Genomic DNA, 13197 nt, shown 5'->3' on the forward strand with positions numbered 1-13197 from the left:
TTTATACAGCAGGTTCTTATTAGTTATCTATTTTATACATATTAGTGTATACATGTCAATCCCAATCTCCAAATTCATCCCACCACCACCACCCCCTGCCACTTTCCCCCCTTGGTGTCCATACGTTCGTTCTCTACATCTGTGTCTCTATTTCTGCCCTGCAAACTGGTTCATCTGTACCATTTTTCTAGGTTGCACATATATGCGTTAATATACGATATTTCTTTTTCTCTTTCTGACTTACTTCACTCTGTATGACAGTCTCTAGGTCCATCCACGTCTCTGCAAATGACACAATTTGGTTTCTTTTTATGGCTGAGTAATATTCCATTGCATATATGTACCACATCTTCTTTATCCATTCGTCTGTCAAAGGGAATTTAGGTTGCTTCCATGACCTGGCTATTGTAAATAGGGCTGCAATGAACATTGGGGTGCATGTGTCTTTTTGAATTATGGTTTTCTCTGGGTATATGCACAGTAGTGGGATTGCTGGGTCATATGGTAATTCTACTTTTAGTTTTCTAAGGAACCTCCATACTGTCCTCCATAGTGGCTGTATCAACTTACATTCCCGCAAACAGTGCAAGGGGGTTCCCTTTTCTCCACACCCTCTCCAGCATTTGTTGTTTGTAGATTTTCTGATGATGCCCATTCTAACTGGTGTGAGGTGATACCTCCTTGTACTTTTGATTTGCATTTCTCTACTAATTAGTGATGTTGAGCAGCTTTTCATGTGCTTCTTGGCCATCTGTATATCTTCTTTGGAGAAATGTCTATTTAGGTCTTCTGCCCATTTTGGAATTGGGTTGTTTGTTTTTCTAACATTGAGCTGCATGAGCTGTTTATATATTTTGCAGATTAATCCTTTGTCCATTGATTTGTTTGCAAATATTTTCTCCCATCCTGAGGGCTGTCTTTTCGTCTTGTTTATGTTTCCCTTTGCTGTGCAAAAGCTTTTAAGTTTCATTAGGTCCCATTTGTTTATTTTTGTTTTTACTTCCATTACTCTAGGAGGTGGATCCACAAAGATGTTTCTGGGATTTATGTGAAAGAGTATTCTTCCTATGTTTTCCTCTAAGACTTTTATAGTGTCCTGTCTTACATTTAAGTCTCTAATCCATTTTGAGTTTATTTTTGTGTATGGTGTTAGGCAGTGTTCTAATTTCATTCTTTTACATGTAGCTGTCCAGTTTTCCCAGCACCACATATTGAAGAGACTGTCTTTTCTCCATATCCATCTCCATATCCTTGCCTCCTTTGTCATAGATTAGTTGACCATAGGTGTGTTGGTTTATCTCTGGGCTTTCTATCCTGTTCCATTGATCTATATTTCTGTTTTTGTGCCAGTACCATACTGTCTGGATTACTGTAGCTTTGTATTATAGTCTGAAGTCAGGGAGTCTGATTCCTCCAGCTCCATTTTTTTCCCTCAACACTGCTTTAGCTATTTGGGGTCTTTTGTGTCTCCATACAAATTTTAAGATTTTTTGTTCTAGTTCTGTAAATAATGCCACAGGTAATTTGATAGGGATTGCATTGAATCTGTACATTGCTTTGGGTAGTATAGTCATTTACACAATATTGATTCTTCCAATCCAAGAACATGGTATATCTCTCCATCTGTTTGTATCATCTTTGATTTCTTTCATCAGTGTCTTATAGTTTTCTGCATACAGGTCTTTTACTTCCTCAGGTAGGTTTATTCCTAGGTATTTTATTCTTTTTGTTGCAATGGTGAATGGGATTATTTCCTTGATTTCTCTTTCTGATCTTTCGTTGTTAGTGTATAGGAATGCAAGAGATTTCTGGGCATTAATTTTGTATCCTGCAACTTTACCAAATTCATTGATTAGCTCTAGTAGTTTTCTGGTGGCATCTTTAGGATTCTCTATGTATAGTATCATGTCATCTGCAAACAGTGACGGTTTTACTTCTTCATTTCCAATTTGTATTCTTTTATTTCCTTTTCTTCTCTGATTCCCATGGCTAGGACCTCCAAAACTATGTTGAATAATAGTGGCAAGAGTGGACATAAGGATGTTCCTGATCTTAGAGGAAATTCTTTCAGGTTTCCACCATTGAGAATGATGTTTGCTGTGGGTTTGTCATATATGGCCTTTATTATGTTGAGGTAGTTTCCCTCTATGCCCACTTTCTGCAGAGATATTATCATAAATCGGTGTTGAATTTTGTCAAAAGCTTTCTCTGCATCTATTGAGAGGATCATATGGTTTTTCTCCTTCAATCTGTTAATATGGTGTATCACATTAATTGATTTGCGTATATTGAAGAATCCTTGCATCCATGGGATAAACCCCACTTGATCATGGTGTTTGATCCTTTCATGTGCTTCTGGATTCTGTTTACTACTATTTTGTTGAGGATTTTTGCATCTATGTTCATCAGTGATATTGGCCTATAGTTTTCTTTTTTTGTGGCATCTTAGTCTGGTTTTGGTATCAGGGTGATGGTGGCCTCATAGAATGAGTTTGGGAATATTCCTCCTTCATCTATATTTTGGAAGAGTTTGAGAAGGATAGGTGTTAGCTCTTCTCGAAATGTTTGATAGAATTCGCCTGTGAAGCCATCTGGTCCTGGGCTTTTCTTTGTTGGAAGATTTTTAATCACAGTTTCAATATCAGTGCTTGTGATTCATCTGTTTATATTTTCTATTTCTTCCTGGTTCAGTCTCAGAAGGTTGTGCTTTTCTAAGAATTTGTCCATTATTTCCAGCTTGTCCATCTTATTGGCATATAGTTGCTTGTAATAATCTCTCATGATCCTTTGTATTTCTGCAGTATCAGTTGTTACTTCTTTTTCATTTCTAATTCTATTGATTTGAGTCTTCTCCCTTTTTTTCTTGATGAGTCCAGCTAATGGTTTATCAATTTTGTTTATTTTCTCAAAGAACCAGCTTTTAGTTTGATTGATCTATGCCATTGTTTTCTTCATTTCTTTTTCATTTAATCCTGATCGGATCTTTATGATTTCTTTCCTTCTGCTAACTTTGGGGTTTCTTTTATTCTTCTTTATCTAATTGCTTTAGGTGTAAGGTTAGGTTGTCTATTTGAAATGTTTCTTGTTTCCTGAGGTAGGATTGTATTGCTATAAAATTCCCTCTTAGAACTGATTTTGCTGCATCCCATAGGTTTTGGGTCATCGTGTTTTCATTATCATTTGTTTCTAGGAATTTTTTGATTTCCTCTTTAACTTCTTCAGTGATCTCTTGGTTATTTAGTAGTGTATTGTTTAGCCTCCATGTGTTTGTAGTTTTTCAGATTTTTTCCTGTAATTTCTATCTAGTCTCATAGCGTTGTGGTTGGAAAAGATACTTGATATAATTTCAGTTTTCTTAAATGTACCAAGGCTTGATTTGTGACCCAAGATACGTTCTATCCTGGAGAATGTTCCATTAGCACTTGAGATGGAAGTGTATTCTGTTGTTTTTGGATGGAAGTCCTATAAATATCAATTAAGTCCATCTTCTTTAATGTGTCATTTAAAGCTTGTGTTTCCTTATTTACTTTCGTTTTACATGATCTGTCCATTGGTGAAAGTCAGGTGTTAAAGTCCCCTACTATGATTGTGTTACTGTCGATTTTCCCTTTTATGGCTGTTAGCATTTGTCTTATGTATTGAGGTGCTCCTATGTTGGGTGCATAAATATTTACAATTGTTATATCTTCTTCTTGGATTGATCCCTTGATCATTATGTAGTGTCCTTCTTTGTCTCTTCTAATAGTCTTTGTTTCATAGTCTATTTTGTCTGATATGAGAATTGCTACTCCAGCTTTCTTTTGATTTCCATTTGCATGGAATATCTTTTTCCATCCCCTCACTTTCAGTCTGTATGTGTCCCTAGGTCTGAAGTGGGTCTCTTGTAGACAGCATATATATGGGTCTTATTTTTGTATCCATTCAGCAAGCCTGTGTCTTTTGGCTGAAGCATTTAATCCATTAATGTTTAAGGTAATTATTGATATGTATGTTCCTATTACCATCTTCTTAATTGTTTTGCGTTTGTTTTTGTAGGTCCTTTTCTTCTCTTGTGTTTCCCACTTAGAGAAGTTCCTTTAGCATTTGTTGTAGAGCTGGTTTGGTGGTGCTGAATTCTCTTAGCTTTTGCTTGTCTGTAAAGCTTTTGATTTCTCTGTCAAATCTGAATGAGATCCTTTCTGGTTAGAGTAATCTTGGTTGTAGGTTCTTCGCTTTCATCACTTTAAATATGTCATGCCACTCCCTTCTGGCTTGTAGAGTTTCTGCTGAGAAATCAGTGGTTAACCTTATGGGAGTTCCCTTGTATGTTATTTGTCATTTTACCCTTGCTGCTTTCAATAATTTTTGTCTTTAATTTTTGCCAATATGATTACTATGTGTCTCGGTGTGTTTTTCCTTGCGTTTATCCTGTATGAGACTCTCTGCGCTTCCTGGACTTCAGTGCCTATTTCCTTTCCCATGTTAGGGAAGTTTTTGACTATAATCTCTTCCAATTTTTTCTCGGGTCCTTTCTGTCTCTCTTCTCCTTCTGGGACCCCTATAATGAGAATATTATTGCATTTAATGTTGTCCCAGAGGTCTCTTAGGCTGTCTTAATTTCTTTTCATTCTTTTTTCTTTATTCTGTTCCACAGCAGTAAATTCCACTATTCTGTCTTCCAGGTCACTCATCTGTTCTTCTGCCTCACTTATTCTGCTATTGATTCCTTCTAGTGTATTTTTCATTTCAGTTATTGTATTGTTCATCTCTGTTTGTTTGTTCTCTAATTCTTCTAGGTGTTTGTTCTTTAATTCTTCTAGGTGTTTGTTCAACATTTCTTGCATCTTCTCCATCTTTGCCTCCATTTTTTTCCCTAGGTCCTGGATCATCTTCACTCTGACTATTCTGAATTCTTTTTCTGGAAGGTTGCCTATCTCCACTTCATTTAGTTGTTTTTCTGGAGTTTTACCTTGTTCTTTCATCTGGTACAAAGTCCTCTGCCTTTTCATTTTGTCTATCTTTCTGTGAATGTGGTTTTCCTTCCACAGGCTGAAGAATTATAATTCTTCTTGCTTCCGCTCTCTGCCCTCTGGTGGATGAGGCTAAGAGGCTTGTGAGTAATTATTTATTATTGATTGTATTCTTTATATAGCCTTCTGTCTGGTATCCCTGCCTCCAAGGAATGTCTGAATGAAAGAATGAATGAGTAAATAAAATGTGGTGACCTATAAACTCCTTAGTTGGCGTTCAAGTTCCTTCATAATTTGTTTCCTCTAACCCCACTTTCTCTCCTTCCTTCTTTTCCTCACACATACTCCTATGGCTCCAGACAATCTCTCATTACTCCTAGGGTGATATTGCACATTGTTAACTACTGCTGAGGCAGAGGCACTAAGAAATCAGAATGAACACTTGTATGAGCATCTGTGTAGCTGTACTAAATCACATAAGCTGACTGTGGGCTTAATTACTTCTGTATAGTATCATTCACATTCACATTTCCATGATTTTGTGCCCCCTTCCCCCTTTTTTTTTGCGGTACTTTTATTTTTTTTATTTTTTTTATTTTTTGCGGTACGCAGGTCTCTCACTGTTGTGGCCTCTCCCGTTGTGGAGCAAGGCTCTGGACGCGCAGGCTCAGCGGCCATGGCTCACAGGCCTAGCCACTCCGCGGCATGTGGGATCTTCCCAGACCAGGGCACGAACCCATGTCCCCTGCATCAGCAGGCGGACTCTCAACCACTGCGCCACCAGGGAAGCCCTCAGCTCAAATTCTTTAAGGCTATGTTCAAATGAGAAATTTTAACCAATCACTCCAAGTAGAAGGTCAGTATGTTCCCACTGTGTCTTGTACCATACCTATAATAACATCCCTTGTGTTAGATAATAATAGCATCTCTTGTATTAGTGAAGTACTTTTATCCATCATGAGACTACGTTCCTTGGTTCAGGGATCGCACTATCCCATCTCAGCAATCCCAACGCCTACCACCATGCCTGGTACATTTAGGTACACAATAATTCTTAAAGGGAAAGGGCCAAACTAATGAATCTGTAATTGCCTAACTTTGGGGCAGAATCATTTATCTGATTTGCTAGTATAAATTCTGAAGGACTAGAACACAGTCCTTTGACTTCCATCAAAGAAAGAAAGAAAAATACTCTAGAGCGGGGACCACCACCTAGAAAGAGTAGACCCAGACAAGGTGTGTGCCTTCATGAATTAGGGTAAGACATGAGACACCCAAAAACAAATTTTCATATGAATTATGTTGTCTGAGACACTATCATTACCAAAGCTTTTCAACAGAAGTGATTTCTCATATCATAGGAAACGTTCAGCTTCTCATCTTATCAGCGTCAGGTTTTTCTCTGTCAAAGGAAATCCACTTCTTTGCTAGACAAGCTCTACAAACTCACAATTCCATCAAAATAATCAGACTACTATTCAGCAAGACACAGGAGAATGGGATATAGATATTTAAGGATATTTGTTCCCCTTCAACTGCAGTAGCAGAAGCAGGACTGCAAAAATAATGCTAATGACAACACTTAAGTTATCTTAAACAATAGGACGCTGAGGACCCTGGGGACTCTGGAGACTGGAAAACTAGTTGACAAGCACTCTCAGAGTACAAGTAAGAACAGAAAGGTCACTGGAGGGCCATACAGCTCACATACACTCTCTGTGCTGACATTTTAAAAGCAAATAAGAAGTTCCATTCTAAGATTTTTAGGAGAACCATTTAAGCACAGGCTACATTGCAGGGTGCAACACAGACCAGGGAATGCAGTTTGTAAGGTTAGTTATGCAAATATTTTGCATATTTAAAATAGGACCCTGGTGGCGCAGTGGTTAAGAATCCACTTGCCAATACAGGAGATACGGGTTCCATCCCTGGTCCGGGAAGATCCTATGTGCCAAGAAGCAACTAAGCCCATGTGCCACAGCTACTGAGCCTGCACTCTAGAGCCCACTCGCCGCAACTAGAGAAAGCCCGTGTACAGCAAAGAAGACCCAACACAGCCAAAAATAAATAAATATATAAATAAAATTTTTAAAATTTAATAAAAAATAAAAAAATAAAATAGAACTTGGTAGCCTATACTATAAATATAACTCAATAGTAATATCTAAAAATATATATAACACAATCAGAAATGGTCTGCTGTATATTTCTTTTTATAAGAAGAAATTCTGCCAACTTCAGAATCTGCACTAATAAAGACTGGCCTTTTCTCAGTAAGCCTTGACTTTAAAAACATGGGGCTTGGGACTTCCCTGGTGGTCCAGTGGTTAAAAAAACTCTGTGCTCCCAATGCAGGGGGCCCGGGTTCGATCCCTGGACAGGGAACTAGATCCCACATGCATGCCACAACTAAAGATCCCACACACAGCAATGAAGACCCCGCATGCTGCAACTAAGACCCAGCACAGCCAAAGTAATAAATAAATATTTAAAAAACCAAAAGAACAAACAACAGCAAAAACCACGGGGCTTAGTCCCACAGTATCCAGCACCCAAATCATATGCCAAACAGATTCTATGAAGACCATTTCATCAAAAAGCCTCCCTGCACAGATTTTTATGGGATCATCTTTGAAGGCCCCTACCTGCAACTTCCCTCCTTGGACAATAGGGAACAGGAAGTCACAGCTACCATTATCATCAGAGTGAGTTTAAAACGAGAATCACAATGCCTAGAAACTGCAGGACATACAAGGCTCCTCTTCAGTCACGGCAAAGGGGCTGTTACAAAAAGCTTTGTCTGCCTGTAAATACACATGAGACAGAAGTCCAAAATAGAATTGAGAAAAGGAAGTAATAGTCGAAGTGAAGGAACTTGCAACAGACAACCTCTGATACCTGTGCAGCAGGAGGGCTTTGTAATCTGTACACTATAACCTTCCCTACAGAAAACTTGCCCGATCAAGCATGCTTTAAAGAACCTGGCTCCCGGCCTACTACCTTGCCAGTGTGAAGGCACAGGTCATGATCAGCTAGCCAAACACAAAAGACCTTTATCCATCATTGCAATTTAGATCGACATGGTTCTTTCTTTCAAACTTCAATACTGAATACATTTAAATTTTTTTCTGTGATTTTTTTAATGCTGCAATCTACCTCCTGAAGATCTGAAGTGCCCACGTAAAATGTCTCACTAACTGGGTGATCTGGTAGTCAATTAACCTCTCTGAACCTCAGTTGCTTAAACATGAATTATTTAACTTACCAGGTCACTGTGAGGCTTGGAGAAAATAAATGTAAAGTAATCGGTAAGGAGTAGGTGCTCAAAAATGTTGGCTATTATTACCATTATTAGTATAGAAATTGTGTTTTACTTCAGGCCAAGTTTCATCCCAGGAGAAAACAGTGACACACAGTGCCTCTCACCCTGGAACCGAGTTCTGCAGCACAGCTATTAATCTTTCTTACTCCACTAGGGTTACAACAGGGATCTAATTACTAAAGCTTTTTTCCTTTCTTTGCTTTTTTCTTTTAGGAGGCAAATGTGTGCTGTAAGGAAAAACACTGTGCTATCATTTGCTTGTGAATATACCATGTTTACCCTAATCTTTCACTGATATTACTGAATATTTATATTTATATATATATAAAACTTTAAAAAAACCACTTGGGTATTGATAGAAAGGAAAACATTACAATATCGCAAACAGTAAGTTAGGAACAACTATCATTTCGTAGAAAGTTAAAGAGAAACATGAAGCATATTCCCTGGGTACCATATAAATCCTTCTTTAAAGAACTTTTCTATTGTTTTAACAAATCACCTTGGGATTTCAATAGACCTAAGGCCCCTCTCTATTCTGGGCAGGATCTCACTGGTCATGTTACTCACTGCTCTATCTCCTGCTAACGTTCAGTCCAATTTTGAGCCAGCCAAGACACATCTTCACACACGGACAGATAAGCACCTCAGGTGAAGAAATGACAACAGAAGACTATCCACATGATAAAGAAGGAAAACAGGATAAGCCTTGAGTCACCAGTGCCACTCAAAAAATGTGAGGTGCATGGAACCCCTCCCCAACCAACACGTATGTTGTCATTGATTCATTTTATTCCCATCCCCCATCTTTGATCCTTTTTTCCACTAGGCTTCTCCAAGATCTCCTCCAATTGAATAGGTCATTTCCTTCTTTGACCCCTTTCCAAAGAACCCACCTTCTTTCACTAATGAGTTGAATCAACCTCCTATCTCCCACCTTTACCTTCTTCCCATCTCTTCCCAAAAATCTTAGGTATTTTATACCTAAGATTTATCTCAATTCCACTCCTCTCTGGTTCTTTTCTTACTTATGCTTTTCCTTTTTCTACAGAGGCTTCCTCTGAACAAATACCGGTATTTTAGAATACACCTAAATTTCCAGAATACAATGATATGGAAAAAATGAAACATCATATCAGATATCTTGTTCTTTGGTCTTCAACCTGCCAATTAGTATTGACTTTTCTAACTTGCACAAACTTTATATTCAAGTTAAGATCCACCCAGGTTCAAGCTATAAAACTTTGTGGGCTATATTTAGCATAGCAGCAACAGTTTTAACAATGCTTGAATTTAGCATGTATTTATTGAGTGCTTACTATGAACGTTCAGTACAGAGCTGAGAGGGTAGCTCAGACAATTGCTGCCTCACAGATTTCACATCAGGTATTTCTCAGAGTATGGTCTAAGGACTCCCCTAAAAATACAGATGAAGACACTTGGAACTTATCTAGGACCTGCTATATCAGAATCTGTGTGACAAGGGTCCAGAAACAGTATTTCTAACAAATTTTCACAAAGATTCTTAAGTGAGCTAGAGTGTGAGAACCACTGGAGAAATAACATACATGTATGAACAATTAAGAAACAACAAAACATAGAGAGAAAAATATCACAGTGAAAACTGGATTTGGAGTCCGACAGACCATAAAGCAAATTCCACCTCTCCAATTTCTTTCTTTATTTTTATGGGCAAATTACTCTACCACTCTGACCTTCCTCACCAGTAGCTGGCTCTAATAACGACTTGTAGCATCACTAGGGACAAATGACAATATATTTAAAATACTTAGCATAGTGCTCAATAAACGTGAGATATCATTACGAAAGTCAAGGCCTCTGTGTTAACCAAATGCCCCTGAAACTGTGAAACACCGCAGCCCTAATAGGTATTATTTCTTAAAAGGAATAGGGCAGCATAAGCACTATAGGAATTTGGAAAAGGGACTTTTCACTGTAATTAGAGGTAGAAGGAAAGGTGCCCTGGAAGAGGTGGCATGCAGCTTTCAGATACTGAATTTTATTCAAACATGCATGGTTGGCAAAAATGTCCTCATTTCCCAGGGTTCTTCAAGCCTTAAATTAACGAACTGGAAAGTTTCACGAAACAATTTTAAAGTTACCTTGCTGTGACGTTCAACTATTCCATGACTGAAATGATCTATTTTTGTATTCCCATATCATAAAATATTTTCAGTGTTAAAATTATCCTCAAAATTTCTCAACTCCTGTGCTAGTAACAGGATGTTGGTAGCGTGTTTTATGTAGCACCTTGTATTCTCGACAAGATGGTAGAATTTTATACAGACTGCTTCTCAAGCATACCATGTTGTTGATATACAAAATGACAGTGCTGACCTCCTGCAGGGAGGGGGACTCTTTGGGTTACTATACTGTTATTACTGATGGGTTGCAGCTTTTCTATCATCACTTAGAATCACCTTATGAACAATGTCCACTGAAGGTCATGAAGGTCAGGAAGATGAAGATTCACCTGCTCCAGGAAGCTAATTGGCTCATGATGGAATCAAGCCTCTTGATCCCATTAGTAAAACACACTAATCAATTAGGCTAACTCAGAGCCAAACCTATTAAACCTCATTATTCCTGTGAAGAATAAAGAGCAACTACTACTCCCTTTCAAAAAATGGAGAGAAGTTTCAAATTATAAAACCTGCAAAAAAAAGATAACAACAATTACTGAATATATAAATACAGTCTCAGAACTCAAACGAAGCACTCAATCCACAGGACATTTATTCCCTCTGAGTGAGAAGGCCTCTTCTGAAACTGAGTATCTGAATAAAAACAAAGGGGCTAAAACAAATAATTTTATTGCATGCAACTTCTATTAATGTCATATAGGGGAAGAAATACAGTCTTTGCTTTCATATTCCAGTTCTGCAGGAAAAAATAAGCATATGTGTATATATATATATATATATATATGTGTATATATACATATATGTCTGTGTGTGTATGTGTGTATATATATATATATATACACACACATTAAAATAGATGAGACAGATCAAGACATATAAATAGGTCAATGCAAAATCTGTAGCAGTCCTTAAGATTGTATTAAAGCCCTTGCTGTTTATCAAGTTGGTAAATCATATCGGCTCCTACATATTTAAATTGCCAGTTGCTGGGCAACCAGAGCTCTGTCAACTGTCACTCACTGTTAAGTTCCTCTGCAACACTCCTTTAAGAAAAAAAATAGTGAAAAATTCTTGAGATGCTTACTCTGGGCATAAGAAATGCACTTAACTTTATTGCTGAGCTTACAGAGTCTAAGAATTGAGTGATATTGTGAAAATAAACATGTTTAATGAGTTGGAGAAGAAGGGGCAGGGTGTGATATACATAGTGAGGTGGGTGAGTATCCAGACAGAAAAGTTGAAGGACTTTGCTAAAGTAAGTTCTCCTTTTGGAACCTGGTCCACAGTAGAGGCATGTTTGTGATACAGGCCTTGCAAAAGAAAATATGGGGGAAATAGGTGATTCTCAACAAAACTGATGTCTAGTTATTTTTATATTCACACGCTCATCACTGATGAGCATGTGAATGAGTAAGTGTTACAGTCACAGCAATTAACTATTCCTTGCTTCTGATACTGCCCTTTTTTTTCCTGGATAGTTAGAAACAAAGTGATTTGCTATTGTCTCATGAAAATTTCTACCTTGCAAATGTTGTTTTATTTTCTTGGATGTAAATTAGCATCCATTATTTACTCAGTCTAAGAGTTAAGTTATCTACCAGTAGTATAAAACTCTTTAAGGTAAGGAAGGCAGTTTCCTCAGTCATGAAGATAATATAATGCTGTATATATGCAGTTCACTCTGTCAATGCAAGTAGTTCTAGAATTGCCACTTCCTGCCTCTCTGGACCTCAGGTTTGGACCAGATCACCTCTAAAGTTCTTCCTAGAAAAAACACTTCATAAACCATCAACCTTTAAATTATATAGTTCTCAGTTGCAGCCTATATAAAATTGAGCCAACTCAATAAATCATACTTGCTTGTGTTGCTACATCTCACAAATATGGATAGAAACATATACATCTACAAAGAAAATTATTAAAATGTATAATTTGTTCTGTTGTACATTTAAAAAATAAAGAGGGATATCTTTATGACTGCAAGTAGGATATTCTTTCTTAAACAAGACATAATTTGTCTACTTTGAAATTTAAAACTGTGCAGTAAAACAAACTCTCAAAAAGTGTAACAATGAATCACACTGAGAAGAAAAAATTGCAATGCAAATAACCAACAAAGAATTAGTAATGGGAATATTAAAAGAACATCTATAAATTAGTAAGAAAACAAATTAAACCAAAAAAGAACAATTTAGAAATAGAAAAGAAATGGGCAATAAACTGAAAGTAAAACTTTAGCAGCCAATACTTATATGAAAAGACATTCAGTGAGATACCAATCACATCCATCAGACTGGATATCATCTTAAAATCTTAAAACCCTAGTGTTGGTAAGTATACGGAACAACTAAAATTCTCGCACACATACAGAGACAGTGCAAATGCACGCATCACTTAGAAGAGCAATCTAGTGGTAACGTGCTATAAAGCCACAGGAAGCTCAACTCCGTGCTCTGTGACAACCTAGATGAATGGGATGGGGGTGGGGTGGGAGGGAGGTCCAAGAGGGAGGGGATATATGTATACATATAGCTAATTCACTTCACTGTACAGCAGAAACTAACAAAACATTGTAAAGCAACTATACTCCAATAAAAAATAAAATAAAATAAAAAATTATTTTGTCTAGTGGAAGATTTATAATACCTGAAGCAGACAGAATAATGGCCTCCCCAAAGATGTTCATGATCTAATCCCCAGAACTTGTAAATATGTTACCTTACTCAGCAAAGGGGAATTAAGGTTGCAGATAGAATTGTGT

Source organism: Pseudorca crassidens, chromosome 8, assembly GCF_039906515.1.
Source record: "Pseudorca crassidens isolate mPseCra1 chromosome 8, mPseCra1.hap1, whole genome shotgun sequence".
NCBI lineage: Eukaryota > Metazoa > Chordata > Mammalia > Artiodactyla > Delphinidae > Pseudorca > Pseudorca crassidens.